Source organism: Indicator indicator, chromosome 11 (assembly GCF_027791375.1).
Source record: "Indicator indicator isolate 239-I01 chromosome 11, UM_Iind_1.1, whole genome shotgun sequence".
Taxonomy (NCBI): Eukaryota; Metazoa; Chordata; class Aves; order Piciformes; family Indicatoridae; genus Indicator; species Indicator indicator.
The window spans coordinates 17,736,687-17,761,244 of NC_072020.1; the positions used below are offsets into that span (position 1 = coordinate 17,736,687).

The 24,558-nt window shown below is 43.1% G+C and overlaps 1 protein-coding gene across 1 annotated transcript in view; it reads right to left on the reverse strand.

Moving 5' to 3' along the window:
• CDK6 (cyclin dependent kinase 6) overlaps nucleotides 1-24,558 on the reverse strand; it is a 112,875-nt gene that overhangs the window by 38,803 nt on the left and 49,514 nt on the right. The gene's annotated exons all lie outside the window — the stretch shown is intronic.

Here is a 24,558-nt window from a genome sequence, read left to right on the forward strand (position 1 = left end):
CCAAAAGAACATTTCCTTCACTTGTAAACACTGCAGCATTTTCCAAAGGGTTATTAAGTATCTTAAGATTTAGTAGAAACCCAGAATCCTAGAATGGTTTGGGTTGGAAGGGACTTTAAACACCATTTACTTCCAACTCCCTGACACAGGCAGGGACACCTCCCACTAGCACAGCTTGCACAAGGCCTCATCCAACCTGGCCTCATCCAACCTGGCCTTCAACACCTCCAGGGATGGGGCAGCACCTCCAGGGAGGGGGAAAAGTTACAGCTGGTCCAGTACTAGCCCTTGCTAGGCTTTATTTCCTGGTTTTAAAGCTTGTGTGATTAATTTATGATCTTTTCAAGAAGCCAGATTCCAAGGGAAATTAATTACAGATAACATATTGGATAAGTTGGATGAAAAAGACCTGAATTAGTTCATATCACTGAAGACTACTCCAAAGGGCTTTCAGACTGTAAAAGCTATCCAGTGTTCTATTTGTGACAACGATACTGCAGAACAGGGGACTCTTCTCTCTCAGAACTGATACAAAGCATCTTATTTAAGCTAAAGAGATAACAGCTGAAGCCAACACAAACAGGAATGTTCAAGGTAATGGCTGCTTTCATGTTACAAGTTCTCATGTCTGAGGGCACTGCATCAGGCTAAAGGACAAGCAGATAAGGAGATATTGCTAGTTCCTAACAAATGGCAGATAAAAGAAGCTCTTCTGGATTCTGATTAAGTGACAGCATTCTACACATTCCTGCCAGTTGAGAAAGTTTGCCTGAGAACAGCAGCTATGTTACATGTGAAGCAGTACTGAACAAGCATATCTCTATGTTTTCGAATTCCAGGGTGAGTAAATGCCCTTGCCCTCAGCCCTTCAACGTGAACAGAAGCTGCCTCTCTCCTCCTGGCCAGGCAGGAATAGCTCCCCGTGCTTCACTTTCCATTAAGATGTGTAAATGTGTATGCTGAAAGTGAAGAGAAGTTCTGTAGGACTCCATGGCTTGCAGCCAATGTTTACAATGCCCTGGGTGGGAAATGCCAAGGGAAAGACTCTCCATAGCAGGCTGGAGGAGTCTTTGCTGTTGCCGCCAGTGACCTTCTGGCTGTGTTTTCTAAGCAGCTCCTGGTTAACCCCTTGGACACTGTGTGCACAGAGGCCTCAGGGAGAAAACGCTTTCCCTAAGAGTCCAAATCTACCTCAAGGCATCTGGTTGCAGCAGTGGTTCAGGGAGTGTGGACTCTGCATCTGCTGGTGAAACTGTGGCACTGAGCTGCAATTAACTGCAATAACCCAGTCCAGAACTGGGTTTAGCTGTGTTCTGCATGGTGCAAAGTGAATGTTCTCAGCTTCAGGCAATGGACATCAGTTCACAAGCACAGGGATTGTGAAGCACTGATGATACGGACTCTCCAGGACAGAAGGAAACATCTGCTTTAGTTGTCCCTGGCCAATCAGTAGCAATGCTGTTTCCTGGTAGTGGCACTACCTTCTGAGATCTCCTCAGGAAGGGAATGATGCTTACAACTGAAGTCCAACCTGTCACCCAAGAACTCATGACTACTAAACCATGTCACCAAGTGCCATGTCCAATCCCCTCTTGAACACCTCCAGGGATGGTGACTCCACCACCTCCCTGGGCAGCACATTCCAACGTCTAACAACTCTCTCTGTGAAGAACTTTCTCCTCACCTCCAGCCTAAACTTCCCCTGGTGCAGTTTGAGACTGTGTCCTCTTGTTCTGGTGCTGATTGCCTGGGAGAAGAGACCAACCCCCTCCTGGCTACAGCCTCCCTTCAGGTAGTTGTAGACAGCAATGAAGTCACCCCTGAGCCTCCTCTTCTCCAGGCTAAACAACCCCAGCTCCTTCAGCCTCTCCTCATAGGGCTTGTGCTCAAGGCCTCTCACCAGCCTCATTGCCCTTCTCTGGACACCTTCAATATCTCAATATCCTTCTTAAATTTTGCCCCTCTCCTGCCTGAGAATGAAAAATCCAATATTGAGGAGGTCTCTTCCTGTGTCACATCCCTTTGTCTACTCCACAAATCACTCATGGCTCCTAACTGTTCAGGATGATAAAAATTGATGTGCATAAAAGGCCTTCTAAACTGTTCATCACCATATGCAATGCATCCTTGGTAAGGGAGAATGAATCAAATGGGAATTTATCTTTAAGAACTAGTGTAAATGTTCTAATGGTGTCAGATAGGGAGAACGTCAAAATTACTACCAGTTGACCTTGGAATAAGCAGGTTCACAGATGTTTCCCCATCATCACCATCAAGATGCCTCTCAACTACTTTTTCTCACAAACCAGCACAGATCTGTTCTCAGAAGCAATAATTCCATGCAAAACCTCCCTACCTATTTCCTGCAAGTGAATGACAGTGCTGCCACTGTCACAGTCAGCAAACTTTCACAGCATTAACAGCCACAGAGGGATAGCGATACACAGCTCCCTTTGATGACCCTTCAGAGGAAGCACTGTAAATAACATCCTCATGGAGTCGGGAAATCCTTCAACACATGGTTCCATGGATCCTGAGGAGGAGAGAAGGGAGAAGCCGTGCTGCTTCAGAGAAATAAAGCCTGAGTGCCATCAGCTCTGGGAGTGACACAGATCAACAGCTAAAGTTGCTGTCTGGTCTAAGAGTCTAAACATAAAGGTAGAGAAGGTACAGAATAAGCTGACAGGACCTGCCTTGCAATACCTGAAGGGATGCTACAGGAAGGCTGGAGAGGGACTTTTCATAAGGGTGTCTAGCAATAGGACAAGGTTTGAAGCTGAGGGAGAGTAGAGTTAGACTTGATCTGAGGAAGAAGTTTTTCAGTACAAGGGTGATGAGACTCTGGAATAGGCTGACTAGGGAGCACCTCCTCCTGGGGGGTGTTGAAGGGCCAGGTTGCATGAGGCCTTGAGCAGCCAAGCCTAGTTGAGAGGCATCTCTTTCCATGGCAGGGAGGTTGGAGCAGATGATCTCTGAGGTCCCTTCCAACCTGAGCCATTCTAGGATTCTATGATCTGCTCTTCTGAGGTTTAGAGAAGGTACAGAACAAGCTGATAGGACCTCATCTGTTCTTCTGAAGTAAAAAAAAAGTCATGCTGATGTTATTAGGCTGTGTTTAAAAAGCCAGCTGCACAGCTTACAAAAAGCTCCATCCTAACTCCAAAGAGGTATGAAATTCTTGCTGCTTTCAGTGGAAGCTCTGGGTGGTGGGAGGAAGACAGATTCAGAGAGTGGAATAATTTCTATTTTAATTGATACTTGGTTTTAAATGGTAGTGTTTGAAAAGGTAGTTTCAGAAATAAAAAAAAAAAAGAAGTAGTGATCTGTGTTTCATAGGCAATTCCATCTAATCAACACTATTTTCTAGGAAAGAGGCAGTCTGCAAGGAAAAGGAATTATTGATTATAGCAAACAAAGAATGTCTTTAGGTTATAATATTCTTTTCTGTTCAAATCATGAAACTTTTAAAGTGCTGTTTAAAATCATTAATGATTGTGGGCTCAGAAACAAAGTGTTTAAAGAGCTAACAGTGTGGTTGTTTTTAGAAGGATTCTCTCAGGCAGAATTTAATCCAAGCTGTTTTTTGTATCCTGAAACTTTTATAAAACATGGGTCTACATGGCTCCTTCTTAAGCTTTTTTTTAAATTTATTGTTATTATTTATTTTATTTTATTTTATTTACAAACCATCTTTAAACACCAGATAAACTTTGTTTTGTTTTAGGCTACTGCAAGAAAATCTGAAAATGAAACTTGTTTGAAGTGAAGTAGGAACAAGACCAAAATAACCCCATCAGCATAATTCAGCAAAAGGGAAACAGAAGTCAACAGCACAATGAATAAAAGAGAACAGGTTTTCATAGAGTCATGGAATTGTTTGGGTTGAAAAAGACCTTCAAGATCATTGAGTCCAACCATCAACCCAACAGCACCATGCTCATTAAACCATGTCCCAAAGTGCCATGGCCACATGTTTCTGGAATACCTCCAGGGATAATGATTCCACCACTTCCCTGGGCAGCCTGTTCCAATCCCTGACCACCCTTATAGGAAGGAAATTTTTCCTAATCTCCAATCTAAACCTCCACTGGCACAATTTCAGGCAATTTCCTCTCCTTCTATCACCTGATACTAGGGAGAAGAGCCCAACCCCCACCTCACAGCCTCCTTTCAGGGAGTTGTAGAGAGATCATTTCAGTTGCAGTAAAGGTGTTATCAGCAATAATAAAAGAGGCCTCTAAGGAACTGAGGTGTCAGTCTGGCAACATGCCTTGAAATCAATTATGTGGAAACTCACAGTATTTCCTAAACCAATTCCAGGGTGTCATCTTCAGGCTGAAAAGTAAAGTGTTACAGATGATGTCCCTCAACAACCCTGTCCCTCCTGGGATGAATGGCAGTGGACCTGGAAATGCTGTGGACAAGAATGCCAAGCGTTGTAGCTCACATCAATCACATCTCAGGCAAGCACAAAGTAAATGACTTACTGCTCCTGTAATAAGTGATCTATAAATCAGCTTCTTTTCCAGAGCTTAAAAGCCTTGCCATGTCCTTGTCCAGTCTGCTTTTGGAAAATGAAACCTATTCCTCCAGGGAATTTTTACATATTTTATGATGAATGGTAGCAGTTCACTAGGTTGTAAATACAGGATTTTTCATTTTAATAAGAGAAAAAGAACAAGCTGTAATTTGGAAAGGGGTGATGGTGTCAGCATGTTTATTTTGATAAGCACAGACATGCTTTTGAACTTTGCTGCCTTCAATGGAACCTAAGAAATCATAGAATGGTTTTGGTTGGAAGGGACCTTTGAAGGTAAGTCAGCAGGGACATCCTCCACTAGATCAGGCTGCTCAGAGCCTTGTCCAGCCTGACCTTGAATACCTCCAGTGATGGGGCCTCAACTGCCTCCCTGAGCAACCTGTTTCAGTGTTCCAGCACCCTCAAGGAGGAGTTTCCTGCCCATCAGTGACCAGAAGGTTGTCGTGCTCATGTCTGCTATAGACCCTTTTCTTCATCTACTGTTTTCATGCTTGGTCCCATCTGACATCCCTAACTAGGACTAGACTACATTTATAAATGCCCTTAGGGACTGAAGCATTTAGAGAGTCTTTAAAGCGAGTAAGATTCAGTTTCCACGCATGGTGGGATACACAATAGGTGGTTACAAGAATATGAGGAAGGGATCCATGCATCGGAAAGAGCACATGTAGTAGTGAAAACTGATTGACTTCACACCTTGCCTTTTACTGAGTGAAGCAGGAAAGAGTCCTCTGAGACTCAGAACTCTGCAGATTCCTTTTGGTTGGGGACAATCATCAGAAGCAACAGGTATACAACACACTCAAGCTTAACGCATCAAGCTTCTAGAACAGTCTCTGACTGAACTTATCTGCACAAGACCCTATTCTCAGCAATTTTTAACTTCCCCAATATTTCACTGACTACAGGAACATTTTCCATGCTGAATCTCTTTGGAACCTACTCAGCTTTAGTGGAAAATTTCAGCTGAAGCCATTCCCATGAGTGAGACTAGGGAAAAATACATGGTTTGTCCATCTTAAATACTGGTGACCACCTCTTTGAGAAGCTCTGGTGCCCTCATGTTTTGGAACAAGAGCTGTGGAATTTGGCCTCTATGTCAAGGAGGTGATTTTTGCTGTCCTTGTAAAACTTGGCTCCAAATTTGGCCAAGTCATAAATCTGAAACCTAACACATGCTCAGTAGGGATTTACACTGATGCATAATAATTGCACTTCTGGATTTTGAGATTTTATGTTTCTGTGATTCTGCAATTCTATGACTCTATGATTCCATGATACCATGATTCTATGACCCTATGACCTGCAAGGCTGTTTTACCTGTAGGTCAAAGCAAGAGTAAACTGCTCTTGTTTCTTCTCTTCTCTGCTGTGTACTAGTAGTAGCAAAATCACTCACTGCATTTTGTGTAGTACATCAGGACTATAAACCTTTCTTCAAAGGATGCCAATAACTTAACCGTTTGTAAAGACAAAGGAATTAGGAAAGCAGTAACCAACTAGCATGCTCCTGCAGCCTCCTGCGTTCTCCAAGTCCTGATGCTGTATTTGTGAGCTATTCCCTAAAGCAGATAACTGTAAGGACTGATTTCATTGATGAGTTAAAAAAGGCAGTATTCAGTGCTGCTGAGGGTCTCCTCTTTGCAGCTGTTGCTGTGATGGGTTGCCCCCAATGAAATTTTCTCCCTTTTCCTTCTGAAAATGCACCACCTATAATTTAACCTTTAAAACACAGCCGCCGTTTAAACATCTCCCTACAACAACAACAACAAAAAACTGCACGGCTTTATTTCTTGTAACAAACTCTTTAGATTCATGCAGCAACAACTGAGCTGCTCCATACACAGTATATAGTTAAAACTGCACAAGTGAAGCCAAAATATGCACAGCTAAAAGGAATGTTACAGGGGGGCCTCTCTTAGTGAACAAAGCAGGCTCAGTTTGGCTCTTTTTCCCTAGCGCTACCACATCCGCACATCGTTAGTTGGAAAATTCCAGATATATGCTGTAATTTTTTGTGCCTTTTTTTTTTCCCAGTACACTTGAGGCTTTAGTGTCCAGATGCCATTTCCACCCCTCCACAACCACCCCCTCCCACCCCCCCTTATCTGTCCCTGCTAGTTTGGGCCATTGCCAGTTGTGGTCAACAATTAATACAGCAAAAAGAAAAATACAGTACACTCCCTGGCAACTGGCAGAGGCTCACAGGAAATACCAAATAAAAACTTTATTATGTATTGTTTAACTATTTTGTTTGCCTGTGGGCCACCCTGTTGTTGGTGTAATTTAGCAGAGCATGCTCCATCTGGATGATCTGTGCGCAGGCTCATTGTTCCCAGAAGCTGTCACGCACAATCACTGCTTCAGCCTGTGGCCCTCTGCAGAAAGAAGCAAAGGCATGGCAGCCCTCCAGCCTGCATTCCTTTTCATTAGACAACTTGTGACCAAATGTTGGAATAGAAGAGTAACCTTTTAATATTCATGTAATTAATTTACTTTCCCCTTTAATTATAAACCTACATGTAAAAAGGAAGAAAATGAAAAGGACTTCCCTTCATGATTCTCCTCCCTCCCCCATTCTTTCTATTTGCTTCTTTTGGGGAGACAGGGAAGGTGCTGGGAGGCTTCATTCTATAGGTATCAGCACCTCTGTCCACTGGGGAGCTCTCATGGTCCTGATAAGTTTGTGGGCTTTAACTTTCTATATTAATTGCTCTGCTATATGGAATGGATTCTGAATTACAACAAAATGGGAGAAATTAAATTCAATCATGGAATCATACATTTGTTTTGCTTGGAAAAGCCCTTTAAATTCATTGAGTTCAACCAGCAACCCAACACCACCATGCTCATTAAACCGTGTCCCCAAGTGCCACGTCCACACGTTTCTTGAACACTTCCAGGGATGGTGACTCCACCACCTCCCTGTGCAGCCTGTTCCAATCCCTGACCACCCTTGCAGGAAAGAAATTTTTCCTAATCTCCAATTTAAACCGCCCCTGGCACAATTTCAGGCCATTTCCTCTTGTCCTATCACCTGATACTAGGAAGAAGAGACCAAGTCCCACCTCTTTACAACCTCTTTTCAGGTTTCCTTCCATATGCTCTTGTAGCATCTGCTTCCTTGTCTTAATCAGGGGGTAATCCCAACTCTAGATTTGCCACCTCAGCAGGCACCTAATGGAAGTTCTCCTGCACACAGGTCAGTGGATAACTCAAAACACTGTCAGCTGGGATTCTGGCTGTGCAGGCTGAGGTGCACAGGCAGCACATTGTCAGTTCTGTTTTCCTGGAAAACAGTGCCATTTTCTGCTGCTGAGGTTAGACCAAAGCTCAGATGGTTAATGTGATGCAAAGCTTGCTCACCACAAACTCAGAAAGTGCCTTTGATTGCCAGGGAAAGCGTATGATCCTGTAAAGTCCCACCAGGGGAGCTTTAGGTTGGATATTAGAAGAAAATTCTTGACTGAAAGGGTTCTGAAACATGGGAAAGGCTGCCCAGGGAGGTGGTTGAATTCCCATCTCTTGAGGTGTTTCAAACAGCCAGAGATGTGCTGCTGAGGGACACAGTTTAGCCCCAGCCTTGTCAGAGTTAGAGAATGGTGGGGGTCAATGATCTTAAAGGTCTTTTCCAGCCAAAGCAATTTGATGCTTCTATAATTTCAGCACACTGAACTGGGACCTTGACTTCCATGTGGGTTCCTCTTCCATTCAAAGAAATTCAACCACAGTAGGTTGTAATTCAAGCAGATGAAGCCAAGATAGAAATGACCTATCTTCAAGTTGCAGCCTTCAAGTTCTTGTTGCCTGATTTTGCACTTTCCCCAGACAACAGGGCACTGAAGACTGACAGAAAGCCACTTGGCATATCAAAGGATGGGGGTCAAGTATCCTGTTCTAAGATGCAATGGTTTCCATGGCAACTGAGGAAATGTTAGTGAGCTTCACTCCTTTTTCCCTTATTAAATAGGTGCATTGCCATGTTTTGTCTGCAAGTGATCAAGGGAGATGTTAGTGTTTTTGATTAGTCTATGCACCAACACGCCATACGATTTTCTGCTGTGGCCACAAAGACGGTGTAACAAGTCACAATGTTGTAGATGAGGGCACGACCTCCAAAGTTTCTGGAATGTCTTTTATTTCCTTTTAAAATAGCATTTAATCGAGTTTGAATGATTCTGCCTGTGAACACCTTTAGCAGGGAACAGAACAAAACTCATATTCATTGCAAATTCAGGATATAATATTTCAAATATTCACTAGGAAAGAATTGGAGCTATGTGGCAAATTAAACTGCTTAAAACTTAAGAAAGTAGTATCTTCTGTCCAGAAGGCAAAACAGCAACTGCAAATAATAGTGAATTCAAAGTGAATTCAAACACTCCCTGGCCTAAAGCAACAAGAAATTAAAAAAATCCAAACAAAACCCAACAAAAAAAATCCCCTTGTCACTGTACTTCACATGACCTCATTGTCCCTGTCAGTGCAATGTCTCTCCCTGCCTTTTCATGCCTCCTCACTTTCTGTTTGCTCTCTTTTCTCCTAGCTCCCTCCATATAGTCTACATGAATTGTGCCATCAAAGATACAATATCTAAGGGAAAAGAAGATTTTAGGAACTGTGCTAAGCAGGATTCAAAGGAGGAGGTCAAATGGGCTGGGTTCTAGCCAGAACACTTCAACTTTAACTAATATTACAGTATACTAATGGCAAAACATAAGAGATTTAACAGAGGCCAAGCTGCTCCTACAATTCCAAACTTCTTCCTCATTTTCACTTCCTGACCTCGAATACTAATGTAAACACACAGTAATTTAATAAATAAATAGTAATAGTAATAACAACAAAATTAATAATTAATAATAATTTTAAAAACAAAACCAAACAAAACAAAGCAAACAAAGTCCAACATCAGTAATTTAATCACAGAATCCTAGAATGGCTCAGGTTGGAAGGGACCTCAGAGATGGTCTCCTCCAACCTTCCTGCCATGGGCAGGGACACCTCTCAACTAGACTCAGCTGCTCAAGGCCTTGTCCAACCTGGCGTTGAACACTCCCAGAGAAGAGGCAGCCACAACCTCTCTGGGCAGCCTATTCCAGACTCTCACCACCCTCCTACTGAAAAAATTCTTCCTATGATCCAGTCTAACCCTGCTCTGCCTCAGCTTCAAACCATTCCCCATTATTTTAAGTTGAGGGAGAGCAGGCTTAGACATTAGACAATGTACATTAAATTATATTCCTGAGAGAAAGAAACCCCTGAGGCTGAAGAGCAATGTGACTGCTTACAAATATCAAAGGAGAGTAGGACAAACACATAACACTCACTATCATGGGAGCCGGTTTCTTCTGCCTAGTGATAGGAGGAGAGGAAATGGCTTCTGGTTGCACCAGGGGAGGTTTAGGCTGGATATGAGAAGAAACTTCTTGACTGAAAGGGTTCTCAAAGCCTGGCACAGGCTGCTCAGGGAGGTGGCTGAATCCCCATCCCTGGAAGTGTTTCAGAGAGGCAGAGATGTGGTGCTGAGGGCCATGGTTTAGCATCAGCCTTGGCAGAGTTAAAGAATGGTTAGACTGGATGATCATAAAGGGCCTTTTTCAATCAAAACAAAGCTATGATGCTGTAAAGAAATCTTTCCTCTGAAGAAGATATTGTTCAATGCTTTGATTAAAATAATTATGCTGATTAATAGGAAAATTTAATATATTAACAAGGAATTTATCATTGTTGAAAATTTGAATGCTTGGCCATAAATATATAATAAGATAAAATGTCTTCAAAGGTGGCTACGAAAGGAAATTAGATTTTGATTCATACTTGTACAGCTCTTCACACAATGATGCTGTGTTCCACAAAGAGGGAGTGTCAAAAGGAATTGTTTCTTTTGAGGGAATTATGACAGCAAAGGCTTAACTGTAGAAAAGTTCTTTCCTGATCCTACAACATAAATCTGTAGTTCCCCTGAATGAGCTTAGCCTGACGGGCTTAGCCTAACCTCCCTCATTTTACAGCCCAGTATCCTCAGCTACACTGATCAACTCTGAAACCTCTTGCAGTGTAAATCCTGTGTCTAGGCCATGTGCAAATGCTGTCTCTCTGCCACTTCAAAGCCAGGTTAGATGGGGTCTTGAGCAAGCTGGTCTAGTAGGAGGTATCCCTACCCATGGCAGGGGTTTGGAACTAGATTATCTTTAAGGTCCTTTCCAACCCAAACCATTCTATGAGTCAATGTATACATATACATGCCATATAGTGGCATGTGGAAGCATGCAGGAAGAGTTCTGCTGAGCTTCTCACTGGGACAAGGTGCTTACACAGACACATTAATTCTTGGAAACACCCAAAGCAGTGTTCAGAGCATTGTTTTAGTCCTGAAATGAATGTTCAATCAGGATTAAATGGTTTCTCTTCTGCATTTTAGCATGTGTCTCACCAGGAATTACTTAAGAGATGTGTGCTCACACTTCTGAATGGGTTCCAGAGCATAAAGAACATATGGGGAATCCTCTGAAGAAAATGTTAGCTCCCACAGATATTATTGTCTGTTCTATACTCCTGCTGTCTTTTCAGACTTCTGGGCTTAATTACAGCCACTATCTATTGAGTTATTCATGTTATTAATCCAATCTGAGCATAGAAACATAGAATGGTTTAAGTTGGAAGGGATGTGAAAGCTCATCTAGTTCTAACCACCCTGCCATAGGCAGGGGTACCTCCTACCAGCCCAGCTCGCTCAAGGCCCCAGCCAACCTGCCTTTGAGCACTGCCAGGCCTAGAGCCTCCACAGCTTCTCTGGGCAACCTGTTCAGTGCCTCATCACCCTCATGGCCAGGAATTGCTTCCTAATGTCTCATCTCAATCTAGTTTCAGCCAGTTTGAAGCCATCACCCCTCATTCTGTCACTCCATCTTCTCAAGGTACAAGGTGAAAGCTGCCCTGCCATGAGGATTTTGACTAGCAACACTGAAAATTAAGGTCAGTGTCTCAACTGCATTGAAATCTTAACTCCCTTTGAGTTCACAGAAAGACTATTTCACAACACGTGAAATTCAAAATACGGAGTTTCCCTCACCTCCAGCTGTTACAAACCACCTGCCATTCTGCAATACCACTTATCTGTGCTCTCTAGCTTACTACCACTGCTTGAGGTGTTACTAATGGTGTAGTTCCACATTTCAGTTCTACAAAAGTATGGAGGCCTGGCCATATGAGGAAAGGCTGAGAGAACTGGGTTTGTTCAGCCTTGAGAAGAGAAGGCTTAGGGGAGACCTTATTGCCATGGACCTGGACATAAAGGGTGGCTACCAAGAAGACAGAGACTCCCTTTTTAGGAGTCCCATGGAAAAGACAAGGGGTGACAGGGACAAATTTCTTCTGGGGAGGTTGCCACTGGATTCCAGAAGATAATGTTTCCCCACGAGAACAGTTGGATACTCAAATCATCTCCCAAAGGAAGCAATCAGGCAGTTTTCAGACTCAGCTTTACGGGGTGCTGGGCCAGTGCATTTCAACTACAGTATCACCTAGAAAGGTTGGAGCAGATGAGCCTCGGGGTCCCTTCCAACTTGGAATTCTGTGATTCTGTGAAGCACAGCAGCTCCCCTCTCAGAGGACCTGCTATTTGCACACTATCCTGCACAATGATGATGTAAAGAAGGGCAAATGATAGCTCAAATCTTTTCCTGGGCAGCCCATTCTTGATGATAAAATACCTTTAAAAAGGTGAGGGCCAAAGCTATCAGGCAGATCTGGATGACAAACATCACTCAGAATAGCAGGGAAATGAGAATGTGCACACATAAAAAAAAAAGAAAAAGAAAAAAAAAGCTAATCAAAGTTTGGGCAGAAGAGCAGCATCAATGTAAATTCTAAGAAGAGCTGTTCTCGCTTTTCTCTGAATTGATGGGGGTGTCCAAGGCTGCAGGAGGGGATCGATCCCTGCACACAACCAGAGCCAGCAGCACACGACTCCCATCTGCAGCCCCTGCTGGTTTGAATCTGGAGCAGTGTGACAGTCCATCCATCAGATGTGACTATACATAGAAACTGCACACAGCCTTCTCACAGCAGGGTGGGAGCTCCACCCCAGCACGGGCCTCCAGAAATCTGGGCAGGGTAAATATATAGCTGGTGTTGTAAACATGAAGTGGAGCGAGGCAGAAGTCAGGAAACTCAGGCGAAGTTCAGGAGGTGTTTACACTGACTGTAAAAACCTGAAAACAATGTTTACATTGAGAGAGGCTTCCCTCTTCTCTGGCTTGATACAGATTCTTTACTCAAACTGCTCACAACCTAATGTACTCACTTTATAATTTTTAATTTGAGTTTACCTGATCTAAACACCTTTTTTTTCTTCACTTGTTTTATCTCACACTGTTTTTCAAACAGTTCCATTTATTACTGCCTACCTTGAGTTTAATTTTCCAGCATGGAAATGTTTCTATTTCAGTAGTTTTGCTGATAACTGCAGCTAGGGAGACATTTTTATTTGCAGCAATCATTGCTGCATAAGGGAGTGGAACATCTCCCTGCTGAGGGCAGGCTGAAGGAGCTGAGGCTCTTTAGCTTGGAGCAGAGGAGCCTGAGGGGTGCACTCATTCATATTGATAAAAATGTGCAGGGCAGTGTCAGGAGGACGAAGCCAGGCTCTGCTTAGGGATGTCCAATGATAGGATAAGGAGCAATGGGTGCAAGCTGGAGCAGAGGAGGTGCCGTGGGAACAGAAGGAGAAACCTTTTCACTCTGAGGGTGCCAGAGCCCTGGAGCAGGCAGCCCAGAGAGTTTGTGGAGTCTCCTTCTCTGTAGATATTCAAAACCCACCTGGATGTGTTCCTGTGTAACCTGCTCTAGGCTGGCAGAGGGATTGAACTTGATCTTTCGAGGTCCCTTCCAACCCCTAACAATTCTGTGATTCTGTGACTGCTGATTCAGTGGAACTCAGTTGGCTAGTTGTTAAATGCTACACCCAAAATCTTATTCAACAATGTCCTTCAATCTTCATTCTTGAACTGTTGTAAGATGTTTCATTCACTCTTGCATTAAAAAATGGATTACCTGCAAGGCCTTGATAATTTTAATATGCTGTTTGGACACTGTTCTGTTAATACTAGGAGAAGAAAAGAGGTTGTATTCTACAAAGGGCATGGAGAATATTTCTTTAGGGTCTGGAGAACAGATCTTGTGAGGAGTGACTGAGGAACATGGGTTGTTTAGTCTGGAGAAAAGGAGGCTGAGAGAAGTTCTCATTGCTCCCTCTAATTACAAATGATAAGACAAGAGGAATTGGCCTCAAGTTGCACCAGGGGAGGTTTAGGTTGGATATGAGAAGAAACTTCTCGAATGAAAGGGTTCTCAAAGGCCAGAACAGGCTTTTAACCACCTAGGGAGGTGGTTGAATCCCCATCCCTGGAGGTGTTTCTAAGAGGGAGAGATGTGGTGCTGAGGGACATGGTTTAGCCCCAGCCTTGGTAGAGTTAGAGAATGGTTGGACTGAATGATGCTAGCAATGTTTTTCAATCAAAATGATTTGATGATTCTATGAAGTATCTGTGAGAATTGTGTGGCAAATGCCTGTGAAATGGATAGGCACTTACATTAAGACCATTTCCAAAGGCTATTGCTCTTCTCTGAACACTCCACTCCTCCAAAGCAGCTTGAACATTTGTTCAGAGAAAGTGTCTGGATTTTTCAAATAAAATCTGAAAAACCTGGTATGAAATCCTGGCCACAATGAAATGAAAATATCCATGGACGTTTTCCAGTGACTACATTCCAGCTAGGATTTCCCACCATGGAGTTTCAATGACAGTGTGCCAATTTGCCATCAGTTAATTTGAACCAAGTTTGCCATCAGTTAATTCGCACCAAAATTGGAATAAGTTAATTTGAACCAAGTTTGCCATCAGTGGACTTGAACCAAAACGAAGCAATTTTCATCCTCCACATTTTTCCTTCCTCACTGGTATCACAATATCCTTGCTAGCCAAGTGACTGTATCTGGAGATACCAAGCTGTAAACCTTAGCTCAAATTCAGATTTACTACAAACTTCCAGATACTAATGGCAATACAAACAGCCTTGAAAATTATTCACTTATCCCATATATGACTCGAATTCATCTGGCTACAGTGTCTGACACTCTGATTTTAGCATCCTCTGAAATTACAGTTCAAACCACGTTTAAAGCTCTCAGCCAAATTCCCAAAATCCAGGGAAGTCCACAGCTAATCCCATGTTTTTTTCACTCTGTTCCACCCACATGATTTTTTTCCCTAGAAAATCCAGTTGCACTTTTCATAAACTGATTTTTATTTTTATTTTCACAGGCAGCTAAACTCCAGTTTTCTGGAACTAGGTTATGCATGGCCTTTGGTCCATTTAACAAGGTCAGACTGTTTATTCTTGACCAAATTCTTTCCCACTGTAAAAAGGTACTTTTAAATGCCACATTCCAAGCCCAGTGCCAGTAAGTCACTGAAGCATATTTTCCCACAAGAACTGATACCGTGGCACGGGCCCCTCCTTATTTAATTCCTCTGCTGTTTAAATGACATAAGGTGCAGGGTGGCTTTAGTGTCACAAATTACTTAAATCTATCCCTAGCTTAGGAGCACTGAATCTACACTGTGCCAGCTGTGTCTTTATGAACTTCAACAGCCCCATTCATTTCCAAGCAATAGTGTCTGAGCAGCACCAGACAGCGGAAGAGAAAACAAAAAAGACAATTAAGGGCAAAATTTAAATATAAAATAAGAAGAAACCAAATACAAAATATTCACTGTTGATTTCAAGACAGACCCTCTTACTTGGCTTGTAAATTTGCTTGGTTGGATGAAGCCATGCTGATTTACACCAGCTGAAGTATGTAGCTGTTATGACCTACCGCAACCGTCATATGAAAATGCAAACCAGTAAAGCACTTCCAGTTTTCAAGCTGGGTTTCCAAGGTGGTTTTTATTCTATAGAGCCAGGATATCAATATGGAAACGAAAGAAAAGACAATGTCATTGCATTAAGAAGATACACATCTACCTCTGATCCTCTCTGTTTATATCTTGTGGTGAGCATGTTTTGAGAGATGTTTCTTCTTAATGTAACGCAGCACCCAGATAGCCCCAGCAGACAAAGCTGCACACCAGGAGCTTCCAATTTTCCAGTCATTTAAAGAATGGCTTGATTAGTTATTTCCTTGCCAATGCAATATGAAGCACAGCATGTAAGAATCATGTGAAAAAATCAACATCCAGATAAAGCAGTGCTAAAAATCATCAGCTGAATCCTTTACACTGCACCTGAAATCTTAAGGAGGCAAATACAGAGATATGGAACTGGCATGGACTGCCTCAGTCATCAAGATCTTCCAACTGCATCACATTTAGCAAGTTCTCTCTCAACATCAGTTTATTTCTTGCCTGCACTGATCCCACTGTCAGCTGCTTCAGAATTTCACTGCTTGTTTGCTACCTTCCTGCCTAAAGTTATTTAAGCCCCGTTTAAACTACTTCTCATTGTTTCAACTCATGTTCTCCCTCTCTGTCTCCTTCCTGATGATTTCAGATTTAAATTGTATCTACTCTCATGATTCATTTTGTTGATTTAAGTTAGGTTCTTCTTGACTTGCAGAAAAAAACTTCATCTCCCCTATCTTGTTCCCTGACAGAAATCTGCCCTTTCCCATGCCTGTTCCTGTCCAAAATAATCTCTCAACCACAGAGAAACTGAAGAGCTCAGAGCATTCTAGATAAGGTCTGATCAATTAATTTGTCCTGTGGCATCAATATTTTCTTATTTCCAATAAAATATCCTCCATGTAACAACCAAATTTCCATGTGCTCTCCTCCTGCATCTAGAGAGCGACTCACAGCCTGCCTGTGATTTCTGCAGCTCATCACCAAGCAAAATCCCCCAAGCTGAGGAATTCACCTTGTAGCTCACTAATTCTTTTATAACATAATTCCCTCTGTGTTTATCCAGCTAGTTCTAGATGGTAGGAAACCTAGAGAATCCAGCTCAGTCTAGTTCAAACTGACGGAAATCTGGACAACCTAGGACAATCATACTCCCACTGTTTATCAAATGACTTGTCTTTCCCCATTTTGAAGGGATCACTGTCCACAGCAATACCTAACTGCTGTCTCTAGCACAGGAAGCCAACTACAAGGCCTTGGCCATCTGCTAACACTCAGCACAGAATAACAAAGACTAGAATGGAGTTAAATTAAGAATGGGAAATTGAAGGCTGGACATCAAGGGAACTTTCTGAGAGTGATTATTACAGAGGTTTTGGAACAGGCTCCCATGGGAAGTGATGGAATCCCTATTTCTTGGCACATTTTAAGTTAGCATAGGCAAAACATTAGAAATTACATAACAGAGAACAATTCTGCCTGATTCACAACAGGACTGGATGGTTTCACATCTCTTCTGCTTTTAAGCTCTACAATTCTACACCAGCAACACCAGGCAAGTACCTTAAAGTGGCTTTAGAGTAGCCTTCCAGTACCTGAAAGGCAGCAACAGGAAAGCTGGGGAAGAATTGTTTCCAAAGGGATGTAGAATGGGGCGAGGGACAATGGTTTGAAACTAGAGCAGGGTGGATTTAGATTGGACATTAGGAAGAAGTACTTCACTATGAGGATGGTGGAACACTGGACACTTGCCTTCCTCCTGGAGCAGCAGGAGCTCCCAGGAGAGCATGCCGTTTTCTCTGCTCCTTTTCCTTTGCCTGTCTCACATCCAAGCACCAAACAACAGGCCCATGCCTGCCCACGCTGTGTGCTCTGATAACAGCATATCCTGAGGCTGTACGTCAGCCTTTCAGGATGGTTTGAAATGATCTGGGAACAGTTTTGTAAATACACAGGGAGAGAGACCTTGTCAAACAATCCAACTGTTTTTACAATCCACCCCAACTCAATTATCTCTGGGAGGTGATGTAAAAACAGACCTGCTTAAATCAACAGAAAACCAGTACAAAGAAGATGCAAAGCACTGGGTGGGGGAAATGCACACATAGTTTGATATCTGAAAGCAGAAGATAGAAGAACAGTCACATAATAGCAGGATGCTCTTTTATATTACAGAGAAAATATACAGCAGAAATTTTCTGCCTTTCTCCCTTTTGTAACCTCCTCCCCCTCTTCTTTAGCAGATTAAGTGCAGCCTGTTCTTCTTCTCTGTTCTTCTACATCCTCAATTCTATTGGCCAGATATTAGTATGAAAACTGTGAGTCCATTACTAACGGTATCTCCAATATCTGTACCATTACCAACAGTATCTACTGTATTTGTGCTATTACTAACAGTATCTCCAATATCTGTACCATTACCAACAGTATCTCCAGTATCTCTATCATTACTAACAGTATCTCCAATATCTGTACCATTACTAACAGTATCTGCAATATCTCTATCATTACTAACAGTATCTTCAGTATCTCTTCAGTGAAGGAAAAGGATGGGGCTCTGAGCAGCTTGATCTAGTTGGGGATGTCCCTGCTTACTGAAGTGGGGTTGGACTTGATTTCCTTTAGAGGTCCCTTCCAACCCAGTGCTTTCTATTATTCTATGAAAATGAGAAGGGAAGGGAAGAGAGAAGAGAAGAGAAGAGAAGAGAAGAGAAGAGAAGAGAAGAGAAGAGAAGAGAAGAGAAGAGAAGAGAAGAGAAGAGAAGAGAAGAGAAGAGAAGAGAAGAGAAGAGAAGAGAAGAGAAGAGAAGAGAAGAGAAGAGAAGAGAAGAGAAGAGAAGAGAAGAGGAGAGAAGAAAAGAGGAGAGAAGAAAAGAGAGAAGAGAAGAGAAGAGAAGAGAAGAGAAGAGAAGAGAAGAGAAGAGAAGAGAAGAGAAGAGAAGAGAAGAGAAGAGAAGAGAAGAGAAGAGAAGAGAAGAGAAGAGAGCATTCAAGTTTATCTTTACATCAGCATGTGAAGGTCTACTTGAACTGGGTACATTTTTCTTGCACCAGTGGAATTGTACTGCTGCAAGATAATAACTCAGTATTTCCCCAGAGAAGAAAAGGGAATGCCTCACAAAAGCAGAATTAAGAGGAGCCTAAGTAAAATGATGAAGGGTCAAATTCAGAACAAAATAAAGAGCTTTTTATACAGTGCAGAAGTTAACTGCAGCCCAAAATATAAATGGCTCAAAAAGAAGTAATTTATGGAGAGTGGGTACTTCAGTAATTAACAACTGCCTGAAAGGAGGTTGGAGTGAGCTTGGAGTCTCTTCTCCCAAGTAACTAGGGATAGGATGAGAGGAAATGGGTTTGAGTTGTGCCAGGGAGGTTTAGGTTCACCACTCTTCTTTACCGAGAGAGTAGTGAAGCATTGGAACAGGCTGCCCAGGGAGGTGGTGGAGTCACCATCCCTGGAGGTGTTCAAAAAGCTGTAGACGTGGTGCTTCAGGATATAGTTCAGTGGTCATGGTAGTTGGGTTATGGTTGGACTCTGTGATCTTAAAGGTCTTTTCCAACCATAATGATTGTGATTCAGTGATCCACACAGTCTCCAGCACTGGAAACTGCTACATTTCTGGCTGCTGAAAGCTGATTTTTACTCTTCTTCCTAAGTATCTATTACCCTTTGATAGTGTACACAGCCAGCCTCTGGTCCAGCCCACCAGAAACATCCTTTTTTTACTGCTATGAACTGTCCTTATAGTCAGATCTTTTTCCACTTTTTCCCCCAGCCCAAGGTAAATTTATTCTGCAAAGTTGCACTGGGGCTGCAAAACCTGCTCAGCTCAGTGTGGACTAACTCTGTCATCACCTGATGAATATTCTGACGGCTGCAGCTCTGAAAAGGAGTTTTCCAGCACAGAAAATGTTCTCCTGTGGAGCCAATGTGCTTGTTTACTGTGAAATCATTGACTTTCTCTGGAAGATTAAAAGATAGGAGTTTTATGGTTCATGATATAGTTCTGGATCAGAGCAGAGGGCTTCATTCCCTGCATTCCTGAGAGGTCTCCAGGGTGAGTTGTGGCATCAGCTGTGGAGGAACAGCGCAGAGCCCTGAACTCAGGCCTCGGCATCATGAGGGTAAAAATCACTTTGAACATTGACATGGACAGCCTTAGAAGGCTTGTTGAAGTTGGATGAAGGAAGAGCCTTAAATGAACCAGTCACTGGTTCATCTCTCATCTACAAAACAGTGAAAGTCAGCAGGGGTTGGGAAGCTTTGAGAAAACATTTCTGCCTTTGAGATAGTTTAGTTATTTGAATCCTTGGCTGAAGACTTCAGAAGAGGTTTCATAACTGATTCCAACAAATCTAGGACTGTGATGTCCATGGAGTGAGCGACCCCATCTTTCTTCTCATCCTCCCCCATGTGCTCTCACTTGTGTGGTCAGGCAATGATCTGAATTTGCTAATCTACACGAAAATCACAGAATCATAGAATGGTTTGGGTTGGAAGAGACCTTAGAGAGCATACACTTCCTACTCCCCCGCCATAGGCAAGGACACCTCCTACTAGCCCACCATGCTCAAGGCCCCAACCATCCTGCCTTTGAATGCTGGCAACCTTAAGAGTCTCCACAGCTTCTCTGGGCAGGAAGAAATTCTTCTCCATGAGAGTAGTGAGGCACTGGAACAGGTTGCCCAGAGAAGTTAGGGAGCCTTCAGCCCTGAATGTGTTTAGAGGCAGGCTGGCTGGGGCCTTGAGGAAGCTGGGATAGTAGGAGGTGTTCCTGCCCATGGCAGGGAGCTTGGAACTAGATGATCTTGAAGGCCCTTTCCAACCCAAATCATTTTAGGGTTCTCTGGTCTCCTTTGTCCTGCCCTTTGGTCATACTGTGACACTGGGCATTTTGGTGTTTTTTGTTGTTATTTCCCTCTAAATCTGAGTCCTCTTGGTGAACACCTGAGGGAAGTCAAGGTAGATATCTCCTGTGATGTTTCTAGCAAGCTGCAGACTTTATTGTCAATGTGTCCACAAGGATTTTTTCTCTTAAGATGGCTCTGGAGATAAATGACTCATTTTATGTGAAGGAAATGACTTTCCTATAGGATGTTTGGAAGGATGCAATAAAGATTCCTTCAGCCATCCAGATGTTAAAGTATCAGAGGAATTCCCTTGTTCCTGCTCAAGGCAGGACTCTCTGTTAGAGGGAAGACAGCTTTTCCTTAAATAACCCAACCAGTTTCATCACCCTGCATTCCTAAATAGCCACAACCTTTCAGCAGCAGCACTAACAAGCTCGGCAGCACATATTTGGATCCCCTGGATGTCTGTCTGTGACTCATTTTCCATTCCAGGGACATTTGGGTGGACTGGAGGAAAGCATCATGAAGAAAGTGGAGATACCAGGGCTCAGATTGAAGGCGACGTGGTTCCTCACAACAGTGAAGGCTCAGTGCATACCACAACAGCACTTCCACTTGGCAGAGGGAGAAAGATTTACGCTTGAATCAAATGATGGGTGAGATAAAACCTAGTGTCACTGTACTGGTTCCAGTAGAGCACTCCTTAACACAACCCAGACTTTGACATTGAGGCACCAGAGGCAGCTGCTTGTTTCATTTCCACAAGTCTACTCCTAAGTTTGATGTTAACTGTGAGCTCTAAATCCACTGCTGAATCAGGTCCATTTAAGGCTACCCAATGAATGTATCTCAGGTTAAAGCTGAACTGCAGCAGACTCCAGGTCTGCTGGACCACACACCTAACACAGGAATGAAGTCTCTGGTGAGACCTCATCTGGAGTACTGTATCCAGCTCAGCGGCCCTCAGCACAAGAAGGATATGGGCCTGATGAAGGAGGTCCAGAGCAGGCCACAAAAAAAATGATCAGAAGGCTGGAGCACCTATGAAGACAGGCTCAGAGAGTTGGAGAAGAGAAGGCTCCAGAGAGATTTATAGCTGCTTTGTAGTACCTGAAGGGGCATAAAAGAAAACTGGGGAGGGACTTTTCTAAAGGCCATGTAGCATTAGGACAAGGGGCAATGGTTAGAAACTAGAGCAGGGGAGATTTAGGTTGGACATTTGGGAGAAGTTCTTTACTATGATGGTGGTGGAAAACTGGAATAGGTTGCCCAGAGAGGTGGTGGAGGCCCCATCCCTGGAGATACTCAAGGTCAGGCTGGATGGGGTTCTAATCAACTTATTCTATCTGGGGATGCCCCTGATTTCTGCAGGGGGGTTGGACTAGATGACCTCTAGAGGTCCCTTCCAACCCAAACCAGCCTGTGATTCTATGAGTACACACACATAAATGTGTGGAGTTGGGGAAGCACAGCATCAGGAATAAATGGCAGTAAAAAAAAAACAAAAAAAGGAAAAAGCCCAAACCCAAAAGAACAAGGCAAACCAAAAGGAAGTTAAAGCTTTGACTGTGCTCTCAACTCTCATGTTAGAATCATAGATTCACAGAATGGGTTGGGTTGGAAGGGACCTCCCAACCCCGTGTCCTGGGCAGGGACACCTCCCACCAGCCCAGCTTGCTCAAGGCCTCATCCAGCCTGGCCTTGAACACCTCCAGGGAAGGGGCATCCACAACCTCCCTGGGCAACCTGTTCTCTGCCCACCCTCACTGGAAAGAAATTCTTCCTAATCTCCAGTCTAGATGTCCCCTCCTCAAGCTTGACTCCATTCCCTCTCATTCTATCACTGTGAGCCCTTGTGAAAAGGGCTCAGATAGGCTCTCAGATGGGAGTTAACATGCACAGAGGAGAGAGAGGAGAGTTGCCATGCACATCATTTACTAATAGGCGGCATTTGTTAGAAAATCACAGAGCAGCAGTGGGCAGAAAGCAGAGAATCTCTCCTTCCTCTTTGGAAGAAGGCTTTGCTCTCTTTTTGTTTTTGTTGTAACTCATTTATATGTTAGTTCTTCTAAAGTAATCCCAGTTAGTGACAATTTTATGCTCTCTTGCTACTATATAACAAAATGAAATCCAAGTTCCTGCATGATGTGACATTTAAACCATTTGTGCTGAAGGGATTGCCAGGAATGGGTGGAAAGTTTTCATCCTGAAGATACACTCCAATAAAATGCTGGTGTCATGTGAAATGATTCACTGACTGTAACTGTAGGATTTGTGGTGGTGTCAGGTTAGCTGAGCATCAGCAGAGGAAGTGATGTGTTTTCCCTTCTAATGTTCAGCAAATCCAAAAACCAAGTGGAGGTTTGTAAAAAGGAAGGCATAAAACAGTATAATTTGCCTTTCGTGGGAGAAAAAAAAAACATCAGTGACGCTGCCTTCTAAGGTAAAGCACATGGATTTTCAAAGCAAGTATTAAGGGTGTGCTCCAAACACTAACATTTTGCTAGTGACACCTAGCTCCTAATGCAGGTTAGGTTTGAACAGCCTCATTTCCACCCCAATCACAACTACGTGCACTTATCTCACTGAGCGTTCTCATGTGCCACAATTCAACTTCATTTCCTCCCTTTAAAGCAGTTAGAAGGCAGCAAAAATAGATAAATGGCTTATTTCTTTGTCATAATATAACTTCAGATTTGCCAGCCAGCCAGCTCCTTTGCTCAGGGAAACGTAGAGCTGAGAGCCCATTTTTCTACACCAGGTTAAAAAAAAAAGTCACAGTTCATTAGGTTTTGCTATCAGGATGTACAGAGTCACATCAATCCACCTCTTCCATTCTGGGGAGCTTCTCTATTATCACAAAGACTATTCAAAATCTCCCAAAGGGCCAAGACCAGCAGTGGAAAAAGAGCCTGACTTTGTAGGAAACTTAAAAGCTTGCCCTGCTGCTCACCAGCTGAGACACCCCTGCCCAACCTCCTTCTCTCTGCTCTTATTTCAGACCTGTCTCAGTTCCACTCTGACCACAACTGGGATCTCCACTCTGCCCCCCCACTTCCCAGCCTGTATAACATGACTTGGATTCTTTTATTCATTGACTGACAGAAGTATCAAGAGGTTCCTTTAAATGACAGCAGCATGCCTGGACAACTGATCTGACAGAAGGATTCTGTGGAAATACCCAGCTCTAAGAGAGAGTCTGCTTTGAAGTCACCATTGCAGCATTTGGGTTGGATCAGTTTTTACTGGATCACTTTCCTGACAGGCTCTTTTTTGTCCCATCTTGAAGAGTTTCTTTGTGAGCAATGAATGAGGAGGCATCTTGGGAATGATCTGATACTTCAAAAGATGATTCTTGTAGTTTATCTTGCACCAAGCTTCTCTTCTGAAGGAAATGCTGCAGAGCCCTTGTATTGATCAGGATGATAGAGCATGCAACATGCCTTTTATCAGCAGGCTGCCTGCCCTAGCACTGTTCAATATAACTCCAAAGCAAATCTGTGCAAGCTGGGACTTTCATTAATGGATCTACACACTGTCTTCTACAATTCAATGTTTTCTTCTTGCAAATACTTCAAAAAAAAAGCTGAATTCAATGAAAGTGGTGAAGAAATGCAATTCAGACAATTTTGGTAGCCTGGTTTGGGTTAGACCAGGACGAATTCTGTTCAATGCAGTGACCTCCCAGTTCAGTATCTGCTCTCTGAGGCACTTTCTGCAGCTCAGGGCAGGTTTGACAGCCAGTGGCTTCTTCTGGCAGTGAGAGTGCTGATGTTTGGAGATGGCACCAAAGGTTGGGATGCAGACCAAGGTCACTGCTATATCTTGTGTGGCATGGTTTTTTTTTTTTGGTTTTTTTTTTTTTTTAGTTTTGTTCCTGTACTGAGTTTTAGTGGGGGGAAAAAGGAGAAGAATTTGCACACCAAGCAGCTAGCCAAAGGTAAAAGTTACATTCAAAAAAGGCAAGCTGATGGCCTCTGTCACCTACTACATATTCAGTGAAAGTTTCTAACCATCACTCTGGCTGCTGGAGCCTGTCTTCTTACTATAACAAAGACATTGAGGTGCTGGAGTGAGTCCAGAGAAGGGCAACAAAGCTGGTGAATATTCTGCAGAACAGATCTGGTGAGGAGAACCTGAGGGAACTGTGTTTAGGCAAGATACCTGGGGATCAGCCAGAACTTTATCTTAAAATAGGTAGTTTCACCCATCTGACAGAATGCTAGTATTTACCTGTCCTTCAGAGACCAGCGGTAAG